The 12,393-nt window shown below is 37.0% G+C and overlaps 1 protein-coding gene across 1 annotated transcript in view; it reads left to right on the forward strand.

Moving 5' to 3' along the window:
* Positions 1-2,056: 2,056 nt before the first annotated feature.
* The window catches only part of RNF24 (ring finger protein 24), a gene marked incomplete at its 3' end in the record, with an annotated part of 94,241 nt that continues 83,904 nt past the window's right edge, over positions 2,057-12,393 (forward strand). The window contains exon 1 of the mRNA XM_082858136.1: positions 2,057-2,149. The remainder of the gene's footprint in view (positions 2,150-12,393) is intronic.

Consider the following 12,393-nt stretch of genomic DNA (forward strand, 5'->3'; position numbering starts at 1 on the left):
CAGAAACTCCACCTGAGTTGGCGCATTCCAGGATCTGGGCCTCCACACATACAGAAATGCAACCTTACCTTTACTCAGGGATAACCGAGGCCTAGGAAGATCTTGCTAACAAAAGCTCACAAGACTGCCAATTTATAGATTTGCCGTGAGAAATAGAATTTTCAGGTAAACTTGAATGTTGACCAGGGGAGTCATGTGAGGAAAACAGAATTTAAAAGTGTATAACTTTGGTGAATTTAGAGTTAGAATAAATATAAGTGGTTTTTAAAAGTGTTTCTCTGCTACACTTGAAGTATTCTTCCTAGTGTAGGGGTGCTTTCCGGGGGACCTAAGTGTTTGACATTAACTGGCACACACTGGAAACGGCAGGAAATGTATGCTTAATTCTATACATATATAATCTATCCTTCTATATAGATGGACTTGTACTAACACTTTCTCTCTTAAATCCTTTACTACCATTGTCTCTGTTAGCTTTCATATGCAGCTGTAGATAAATATTGGTCAAATATATCACAGATTTTATTTTTACTTTAAATTTAAAAGATATAAAAGGATATATATACACATATATGTGTGTGTGTGTGTGTATATATATATGTATATATATATTTTTTTATATATATATATCTCAAAAGACTCTGTCCTCTCTAGGTTCCTTGTCCCTTCACCAAAAACAGCTCATGTTATCAATTTCAATATCCTTCCAGGGAAAATTTATGCATATTCAAGCAAATGCTTATATTCTTTAGCAGTGAAATATACCAAATCCAACTAATAATAGATGTGTTTACAGTTTTAGTGGCGACTGATATGGTGCAGACCAGTCAGCTATAGGCTGAGCTGCAGAGGCTCCATATCAACCCCTGACTGTTAATACAGACATAGAACCTGCCATCTAATTCTCTCAGGCTCAGGTTATTGCAGTAGGGCCAGGTACTGGCCAGTCCAGTGAGGCCACACTGTAACTCATTAACTGAAACTCAGTCATAGGTCTGAGAGAAAGATCTCTTCTGCAATTAGTTTCTATACTCTAACTGAATAAAACAGGGACGTGTCCTGGTTTTCTCAAACTTACAGTTTGTTCACAAGACCACCTTTGGTTATATTAGAAAATAAAACGATTACATCTTCAAAGCACAGTGTTTTGGCACTGTCCTGTTTGGGCAGGGTCTTGACAGACAAATTGCCAGTTTGCTGTTTTGTTGCCAGAAAGATGATCTCTAGATCAGCTAGTTCAAAATACAAGTTATATTTGGTGATATGTATCTTTTATAATTATTTTAGGTGATATATAAGTAAAAAGTCACTATAGAAAGTCACTGTGTTCAGTTGACTTGATGTATTTTTTGCAGCTAGTTTTTCATGGAGTACTCACTGCTCAGAGCTGAGTGTTCTGTGGGTGCTTTATTAAGATTTATTTTTATGCAGGCAGTTAGTTGCACCTGCCCTAAAAATTTTTCCAGGTTAGGCTCCAAAATAAATATACAAAAAGCAGTAGCTTTTCTCCATGCCAGGAATAACCAGTTCAGAAAATATAATGGAAAAAAAATCCCAATCATAACAGTAACAAAAATATATACAATAAAACTGGGAATAAACTAAAGAAAAGTATAAAACCTTTATGACTAAAGCTATGTGAATCTACTGAGAGCCATAAAGTAAGACTAGAATAAATGAAAAACATATCGTGTGCCTGTATATAAAGACCCATTCTCCCTAAAGTAAGCTATAAATTTAATATACTTTCAATCAACTTCCTAACATGATATTTTTTAAATTGTTTATCTGAAAAAGATTGTCTAAGAATAGGCTTGTAAATATTAAAAAGAAAGAGTAATGATGGAAGTAAATTTTCTTATTGTGTATGAATTGTTGGTTTGCTAAAGTTATATTAAAACAAAACATTGAGTACTGATTCAGGACATCATGGATAGAAAAAAAAGAACAGACTACAAAATCCAGAAACAGACCCAGGCGTGTACAAAAAGTGACTGTGAAAAAAGTATAATTTTAAAACAGTGGAGAAAGAATTTTATAAATGCTATTGGAACAAATGACTAACCATTTGGAAAAACAGTTTTAGATCTTTTTTCCATGCCATAGATTCAAGATGGCTTAAACATTTAAATTTGAGATGCAAAACCATCTACATATTAAAAAGGAATATGAGTATTTCTGCAATCTGATGCAGGGAAATCAAACATTAGAAACCATAAAGCAGGGGCACAAACTCAGTGCCGACAAGTCAACAGCATCAGGCAGGAAATTGAATCATTTGAGTACACTGGGTAGAAAACAAAATTGTGCAGTCCTCGATTTCTTTTATTTTGGTTTTTTGATAGAGGTAGAAATATTTATATTCGCTGAGAAAATAACAGCGTAAGCACAATAAGTGACCACCAACATTTGGTTCAGACTTAGGAAGTGATAAGCAATGGTGAACATAGTGACAAACGAAAGCATGCTGACCTAGGCCCAGGGCTGCACTCAACACTAGTCTGTAAGGTCTCCTCCCAATTGTGCAACAACGTGGCAGCTTGGAGGCCCCCAAGGCCACTCAGCACTAACCAATTGTTGCCATGAAAGAATAAAGCCCAGAGTTACCAGATCTTCTGATCTTTTTCCATGTAAAGCTGGAAAATTGCAAATTTTATGCTAAATCTCTTCAGTTTAAACTATCTCAACATTTAGAACTTTGTATAGGCCAAACAAAACATGTTCACGGGTCAGATTCAGCCCATAGGCCTCAAGTTTTTGAAATCCACTGTGTAGTTTTGGTTTTGGTTTCAAGATTATGCTTACGTCTTTAAATGGGTTGGAATGCTTTCCATCTTTCTGTTTGTTCTTTTCTATACTCTGGATCAATTTATATAGCAGAGGAATTAATCTGTACAAATTTAGATGGAGTTCCACTTCGATTGCCATCAGGATCTGCGGCCTTTTTGTGAAGATAGCGTTCTATATTTTCCCAATTTCTTCTTGAACCCGTTTTGGTTATTTATATTCCTATAAAATCGTACATTTAATCTAGATTTAAGTGAATTCTCTTATAGATTTTTTTTTAATCTCAGCATATCAATAGTTTTTAGCTCTTTCTCATTCTTAGTGTTTGTTTATAAATTTATTTATTTATTTTTGGCTGCACTGGGTCTTCATTGCTGTGCACAGGCTTTCTCTAGTTGCGGCGAGTGGGAGCTACTCTTCATTGCGGTGTGTGGGCTTATTGTGGTGGTGGAGCACGGGCTCTAGGCATGCAACCTTCAGTAGTTGTAGCATGTGGGCTCAGTAGTTGTGGCTCACAGGCTCCAGAGCACAGGCTCAGCAGCTGTGGTACACGGGCCCAGCTGCTCCGCGGCATGTGAGATCTTCCTGGACCAGGGCTCAAACCCATGTCCCCTGCATTGGCAGGTGGACTCTCAACCACTATACCACCAGGGAAGCCCCTCATTCTTAATATTTTGTTGGTTGATTTCAATTCCCCTCTGGGTTTTTTGGTTTGTTTTCATTCATATATTTTTGTTTGACCTTTATTAATCCCTTCTTCTGGTTTATTTTGTTTGATTTGTCCTTTTCCTGGCTTCTACAGTGAATTCTTTTTTTCAGTTATTTTCGTAATCCATTTTAGATAGATAATACATGTATTGAAGATTATGTATTTTTTTCTCAGCACAAGAATTTTTCCCCCAACTTGATCAATTTCTAAATAGTCTATAATTTGTTTTCCCTGCCTCTTGGACTCAAGTCATTTCAGATTATCTTTTGAATTTCCTAGTAATTAGTTTTCTTTATCTTTCTTACTGTTGAGTTAATTTTATTGCATCATAGTCACATAATGTGGCCTATTTCTACTCTTCTGAATGTTCTTTATGACATTATAAAAAATCAGTTTATCTAAATGTAGATGTTCCAGATTCACTTTAAAAGATACAAAGTTCTAAATATATGCTTATTATCTGGTAATGGTATTGTTTGTATCCTGTCTGTCTCTCTTTTTTTGTTTCTTTTTGTGACCAGTTAAAGTCTAAGAGAGGTATATTAGGCTCCCACAATGATTATGTTTTTACCAAATTCTGTGTTTCTAATAACCTTTGTTTCTGTATTTTGATGCTATATTAAGCTTTGTGTCTGTTACACTTTATTTAGTTTTATATATGTATATAATTTTTTAATCACTATAAAACATCATTGTCGGGACTTCCCTGGTGGTGCAGTGGTTAAGAATCCGCCTGCCAATGCAGGGGACATGGGTTCGAGCCCTGGCCCAGGAAGATCCCACATGCCGTGGAGCAACTAAGCCCGTGCACCACAACTACTGAGCCTGTGCTCTAGAGCCCGCAAGCCACAACTACTGAGCCACGTGCCACAACTAATGAAGCCTGTGTGCCTAGAGCCCGTGCTCCACAACAAGAGAAGCCACTGCAATGAGAAGCCCATGCACCCCAACGAAGAGTAGCCCCCGCTTGCCGCATCTAGAGAAAGCCCGTGCGCAGCAATGAAGATCCAACACAACCAAAAATAAATAGATAACATTAAAAAAAATCATTGTCCCATATAACTTTTTTTGCCTTCATTTCTACTCTTTTTAAAATTGGCATTCCTGGGCTTCTCTGGTGGCGCAGTGGTTGAGAGTCCGCCTGCCGTTGCAGGGGACACGGGTTCGTGCCCCGGTCCGGGAAGATCCCACAGGCCGCGGAGCGGCTGGGCCCGTGAGCCATGGCCGCTGAGCCTGCGCGTCCGGAGCCTGTGCTCCGCAACGGGAGAGGCCACAACAGTGAGAGGCCCACGTACCGTAAAATTGGCATTCCTACTTTTTCTGATAATATTTGCCAGCTATATTTTTCTTCGTTTTTGTGTTGCCACCTTCATTTAAAAATTTCTTAGAATCATTTTACGTGTTTTCTTATAAACAGCTTATAGCTGATAATTGTATTTATGTAATCTTAGAGTCTCTTTTAATAGGAAGACATTTTTTCTGATAATTAACTTTAGATCTTGTTACTGCCATTTTATTTTATATTTCTTTCATTTGCTCTCTTATGACTACTACCCCGTATTTCCTTTCTAGATTTTGTTGAAGTGATCGAGTTTTTCTTGCTTCATTTTTCTCCTTCATCCCATTTGTGGCTCACTACATTTTGATTTTAATTTTATTTATTTTTGGCTGCATTGGGTCTTCGTTGCTGTGCGTGGGCTTTCTCTAGTTATGGCAAGCGGGGGCTATTCTTCGTTGCAGTGCATGGACTTCTCATTGCAGTGGCTTCTTGTTGCGGAGCACAGGCTCTAGGTTTGCAGGCTTCAGTAGTTGTGGCACACGGTCTCAGTAGTTGTGGCTCACGGGCTCTAGAGCGCTGGCTCAGTAGTTGTGGTGCACGGGCTTAGTTGCTCCACAGCATGTGGGATCTTCCCAGACCAGGGATTGAACCCATATCCCCTGCATTGGCAGGCAGATGCTTAACCACTGCACTACCAGGGAAGTCCATGTGGCTTGCTACATTTTAGCACATGTATTTGTTGTTGTTGTTTGATTTTTTTGTTTGTTATTTGTAGATGCTTTTTATAAAGTGAGGAAGTTCCCTTCTATTCCTATATTTCTGGGAGTTCTTATAATGAATGAGTATTGAATCTTGTCAGACGCTTGTTTTTTTCATCAGTTGATATGATCGTGTGATTTTTTTTCCTTCTTTAGCCATTTAATATGGTGGATTATATATATATATATATATTTTAACATTAAACTAGCTTTGCATCCCTAGAATACACCCTACTTGGTCATGGTGTAAAACTTCTTATATATTGCTGAATTCTACTAGTTAATATTTTGTTGAGAATTTTTGTGTCTGTATTCATGAGACACTGACCTTATCTAGTTTGGCTGTCAGGGTTAACACTAGCTTCAAAAAACGAGTTGAGGGCTTCCCTGGTGACACAATGGTTAAGAATCCACCTGCCAATGCATGGGACACGGGTTTGAGCCCTAGTCTGGGAAGATTCCACATGCTGCGGAGCAACTAAGCCTGTGCTCCACAACTACTGAGCCCTCGTGCTACAACTGCTGAAGCCCACATGCCTAGAGCCTGTGCTCTGCAACAAGAGAAGCCAACGTGATGAGAAGCACATGCACCACAACGAAGAGTAGCCCCAGTCTCTGCAACTAGAGAAAGCCCGTGTGCAGCAACAAAGACCCAACACAGCCAAAAATAAATAAATAAATTTATTTTTTTTTAAATGAGTTGAGAAACGTTCCATTCTGTTTTCAGGAAGCGATTGTCAAGAATTGGTGTTTATTCTTCTTTAAACATTTGGTAGAATTCTCTGGTAAAATTATCTGGGCCTGGAGCTTTCTTTTTGGTGAATTTTTTAATGCCAAATTAAATTTATTTAATAGTTGTAGAACACACGGTGATTGCCCATAGTCATTCTTTCAGAGTAGGTCTGCTGGCAACATATTCTCTTTGTTTTCCTTCATGTAAGCATGTCTTGATTTTTATTCCTGAAGGATATTTTCATCAGCTATAGGATTCTGGGTTGACATTTCTTTTCTTTCAGCACTTGAAAAATGTTGTGTCACTTCCTTCTGGCCTCTATCATTTCTAATGAGAAATCTACTCTCTTTCAAACTGTTTTTCCACTAAAGATAGTACATATTTGTCTCTGGTTGCTTTCAAGGTGTCCTTTTTTTCCTTTAGTTTTAGTAAGTTTGACTGGATGTGTCTTGGTGTAGATTTGGCAGGGGGGTTATTCTGTTTGCTCATCTTCTTGAATTTATACATTTATGTCTTTTGCAAAATTCTGGAAGTTTTTAACCATTTCTTTGAGTACTTTTTCAGCCCTGCCCTCTTTCTCCTCTCCTGGGAATTCAGTGACATGAATGTTAAATTTGTATTATAGTCCCACATGTCCCTGAGGCTCTGTTCATTTTTCCTTCAATCTATTTTCTCTCTGTTGTTCAGATTGAGTAGTTTCTATTATTCTTTTAGGTCACTGACACTTCCCTCTTTCTCTTTCATTCTCTTGCTGAGCCCATCCACTGAGTTTTCTATTTCAGTTATGGTATTTTTCAGTTCTAAAATTTTTGTTTTGTTCTTCTCTGGTCTTCTTTGCCGAGACTTTTTTTATTTCAGGGTTTTCTTTTCTCGTCATTGAAGTGTAGTTGATTTACAATATTAGTTTCAGGTGTACAACATAGTGATTCAATATCTTTATAGATTATACTCCATTTAAAGGTATTACAAAATACTGACTGTATTTCCCAGTGCTGTATGTTGCTTATTTATTTTATACATAGTAGTTTGTGTCTCTTAATTCCATACCCCTATCTTGCTCCTCCCTCCTTTCCCCTCCCCACTGGTAACCACTAGTTTGTTCTCTATATCTGTGAGCCTGTTTCTGTTTTGTTTTATACATTCATTTGTTTTATTTTTTAGATTCCACATATAAGTGATAACATACAGTATTTGTCTTTTTCTGACTTATTTCACTAAGCATAATTCCCTCTAGGTCCATCCATGATACTGCAAATGGCAGAATGTCATTCTTTTTTAATGGCTGAGAAATATTCCAGTGTGTGTGTGTGTGTGTGGGTGTGTGTGTATGCCACATTTTCTTTATCCATTCATGTGTTGATGGACACTTAGGTTGCATTCATATCTTGGCTACTGTAAATAATGCTGTGAACATTGGGGTGCATATATCTTTTCAAATTAGTGTTTTCATTTTCTTTGCTGAGATTTTTCCATGTTTTCATTTGTTTCAAACATGTTTGTAATTGCTTGTTGAAATATCTTTATGATAGCTGCCTTAAAATCTTTGTTAGAAATTCTAACATTTCTGTCATCTCAGTTATGGCAGTTGTTGATTGTTTTTTCATTCAGTCTGTAATCTTTTTAGTTCTTGGTATGATGACTGATTTTCAGTTGAAACCTGGCCATTTTGTATATTATGTATAAGTTTCTGGATTTTACTTAAACTTTCTGTGTTACCTGGCTTCCTCTGACACTGCTCTGGCAGTGAAAAAGATAGAGGACCACTTCATTACTGCCAGGCGAGGCTAGAAGTCCAGGTTCTCCCTTCAGCCTTTGTTGACACAGGGGAGTGGGGGAGCTCCTTGTTATTGGCAGGCAGGGTTGGGAGTTCCAGCTCTCCACTGGGCTTTCACTGATACCTCCTTGACTGGGAGGGGTAGGAATGCTTATTGCTGCAGGGTAGTGGTAAACTCCTGATTCTGCACTATACCTCCTCTGTCACAACCTCAGAGGGGAAGGGTTCAGTCACCTTTTTACTGCTGGATAGAGGTGGAACTTCCATATGTGGTCTCCACTGATATTGCAGAGGTGGGTCTTCATAACCACCTGGCAGGATAGAATTTCCAGCTTCCTACTTGGCCTTTTCTGACACTACCCCAGGCTTAGGGCAAGGGTGGAGATCTAGGCTGTCCATTTAGCCTTTGCTGGCATGTGTAGGGGTGGGCCATAGTTCTGGGATGTTTGGAGTTACTATCTGAAAGTTTTCTGCCTTCCTAGGATACCCTTTTTGTGGTCCAGTGCCCAGATAGAACAGGTTTATTGGGGCTATTTTTGTCTTCACCTGTTCTCATTTCTGGTTTGCCAACTTCTAAAGCTCCAAGTCTGGGATATATGAGACAAAAAGAAATCTCACTACCATGTTGTTCCTTAGGTTTTGAGGTTCTGAGCTAGTGTGCCTTTTTCTCAACATCTTTCAGAGTATTCTCATCAACTTCTCATTGTTTTATATATAATGTCCAAAGTTTTTAATTGTATTGAGATGGAGAAATAGGAAATGTATGTCTACTCTTATCTTTCTGCAACCAGCGTGTCTTTTGATGGAGGTATAGGCAGTGACCTCTGATGTCTTCTATTTTTTTTATTAGAATTAACTGAGGTAGTTTATTAGCATGTTTAGAGCAATGCAACTCAATGATAGCTATTATTACATATATGCAAGTGCAAACATACATAAGTGTATAACATTTTTAATATATAACATATCTGGAATTATGTCTTATCGTTTGTTCCTCAGCTTTCTTTTTTTTCACTTAATAGCTCTTGGAGCTCTGTCTATATCAGAATATATAGACCCACTTCTATATCAGAATATATAGACCCACCTCTTTTTAACAGATGCATTTCACAGTTAGGATGTACCATAATTTAACCTCTTGCATATTGAACATTGGTTCATTCTTAATTTCATTGTGTTGCAAATAAATATCTATATCTATACATCTTTGTCCACATTTCTTTAATACAGAGTCATAAATTAAGTTGCTGACTCAACTAAATTCTAAATGGGCATACCCATTTAGCATTTTGATTGCAATCCAAATAGTCTTCCAAATGGATTTCTTCAAATTTAAATCCTACCTACAGTTAGAAGATGTTTAAGATTTTTCATTCTAGATCTCAAAAAAATGCCATTGGTAATTTGATAGGGAATGCATTGGATCTGTAGATTGCCTTGGGTAGTATAGTCATTTTGACAATATTGAGTCTTCCCATCCAAGAACATGGTATATCTTTCCATCTGTTTGTGTCATCTTCAGTTTCTTTCATCAGCATCTTACAGTTTTTGGAGTACAAGTCTTTTGCCTCCTTAGATAGGTTTATTCCTAACTATTTTATTCTTTTTGATGCAATGGTAAATGGGATTGTTTCCTTAAATTCTATCTCTGCTCTTTCATTGTCAGTGTATAGAAACGCGAGAGATTTCTGTGTATTAATTTTGTATCCTGCAACTTTACCGAATGCATTGATGAGCTTTAGTAGTTTTTTGGCAGCATCTTTAGGATTTTCTATGTATTGAATCATGTCATCTACAAATAGTGACAGTTTTACTTCTTCCTTTCCAATTTTGATTCCTTTTACATCTTTTTCTTCTCTGAAGGTTGTGGCTAGGACTTCTAAAACAATCTTGAACAAAAGTGGTGAGAGTGGACATCCTTGTCTTTTCCTTAGCATAAATGAAATGCTTTCAGCTTTTCACCATTGAGTATGATGTTAGTTTTGGGTTTGTCATATATGGCCTTTATTATGTTGAGGTAGGTTCCCTCTATGCCCACTTTCTGGAGAGGTTTTATCATAAATCACTGTTGAATTTTGTCAAAAGCTTTTTCTACATCTATTGAGATGATGATATGGTTTTTATTCTGCAATTTAATGTGGTGTATCACACTGATTGATTTGCAGATATTGAAAAATCCTTGCATCCCTGGGATAAATCCCACTTGATCATAATGTATTATCCTTTTAATGTGTTATTGGATTTGGTTTGCTAGTATTTTGTTGAGGACTTTTGCATCTATGTTCATCAGTGATATTGGCCTGTAATTTTTTGTGGTATCTTTGTCTGGTTTTGATATCAGGGTGATGGTGACCTCATAGAATGAGTTTGGGAGTGTTCCTTCTGCTGCAATTTTTTGGAGTAGTTTCAGAAGAATAGGTGTTAACTTTTCTCTAAATTTTTTATAGAATTCACGTGTGAAGCCATCTGGTCCTGGACTTTTGTTTGTTGGAACTTTTTAAATCACCATTTCAATTTCAGTACTTGTGACTGGTCTATTCGTATTTTCTATTTCTTCCAACTTCAGTCTTGGAAGGTTAGGCCTTTCTAAGAATTTGTCCATTTCTTCTAGGTTGTCCTTTTTATTGGCATATAGTTGCTTGTAGTAGTCTCTTAAGATCTTTTGTATTTCTGTGATGTCAATTGTAAATTCTCCTTTTTCATTTCTAATTTTATTGATTTGAGCCCTATCCCTTTTTTTCTTGGGGCATCTGGTTTATCAATTTTGTGTCTCTTTTCAAAGAAACAGCTTTGAGTTTCATTAATCTTTGCTACTGTTTTCTTTGTCTCTCTTTCATTTATTTCTGCTCTGATCTTTATGATTTCTTCCCTCCTACTAACTTTGAGTTTTGTTTGTTCTTCTTTCTCTAGTTGCTTTAGGTGTAAAGTTAGGGTGTTTATTTGAGATTTTTCTTGTTTCCTGAGGTAAGACTGTATTGCTGTAAACTTCCCTCTTAGAACTGCTTTTGCTGTGTACCATAGGTTTTGGATCATCGTGTTTTCGTTTTCATTTGTCTCTAGGTGTTTTTTGATTTACTCTTTGATTTCTTCAGTGATCCATTGGCTGTTTCATAACATAGTGTTTAGCCTCCACGTGTTTGTGTCTTTTACAGGTTTTTTCTTGTAGTTGATTTCTAATCTCATAGTGTTGTAGTCGGAAAAGATGCTTGATATTATTTCAGTTTTCTTAAATTTACTGGGGCTTGCTTTGTGGCTCAGCATGTGACCTATCCTGGAGAATGTTCCATGTACACTTGAGAGGAATGTGTATTCTGCTTCTTTCAGACAGAATGTTCTATAAATGTCAATTAGGTTCATCTGCTATAATGTATAATTTAAGGCCTGTGTTTCCATATTGCTTTTCTGTCTGGATGATCTGTCCATTGATGTAAGTGGGGTGTTAAAGTCCTCCACTACTATTGTGTTACTGTTGATTTCTCCTTTTATGGCTGTTAGCATTTGCCTTATATATTGAGGTGATTCTATGTTGGGTGCATATATATTTACAATTGTTATATCTTCTTCTTGGATTGATCCCTTGATCATTATGTAGTGTCCTTCTTTGTCTCTTTTAACAGTCCTTATTTTAAAGTCTATTTTGTCTGATGAGTGTTGTTACATGCACTTTCTTTTAATTTCCATTTGCATGGAATACATTTTTCCATTCCCTCACTTTCAGTCTGTATGTGTCCCTAGATCTGAAGTGGGACTCTTGTAGACAGCATATATATGGGTCTTGTTTTTGTATCCATTCAGCCAGTCTGTGTCTTCTGGTTGGAGCATTTAAGCCGTTTACCTTTAAGGTAATTATCAATACTTGTGTTTTTATTGCCATTTTGTTGATTGTTTTGGATTTGTTTTTGTAGGTCTTTTTCTTCCTTTCCTCTTTTGTTCTCTTCTCTTGTGATTTGATGAATAGCTTTAGTGTTGTGTTTGGATTGCTTTTTCTTTTTTGTGTGTGTATCTATTGAAGACTTTTGGTTTGCGGTTACCATGAGGTTTTGATATAGCAGTCTGGATATACACAAGATTGTTTTAAGTAGCTGGTCTGTTAATCTAAAATGCATTTCCAGTATCATGCATTTGTACTCTCCTCTTCCCACAGTTGCAGGTTTTGATATTATACTTGTGTGTGGATGATTTCCTACCTTTACTGTATGTTTGCCTTTACCAATGAGCTTTCCCATTCATAGTTTTCTTACTTCTAGTTGTGGCCTTTTCTTTTCCACCTAGAGAAGTTCCTTTAGCATTTGTTGTAAAGCTGGTTTGGTTGTGAGCTTTTGCTTCTCTGTAAAGCTTTTAATTTCTCTGTCA

The sequence above is a fragment of the Leucopleurus acutus genome (genome assembly GCF_964270905.1).
Source record: "Leucopleurus acutus genome assembly, chromosome: 16".
NCBI lineage: Eukaryota > Metazoa > Chordata > Mammalia > Artiodactyla > Delphinidae > Leucopleurus > Leucopleurus acutus.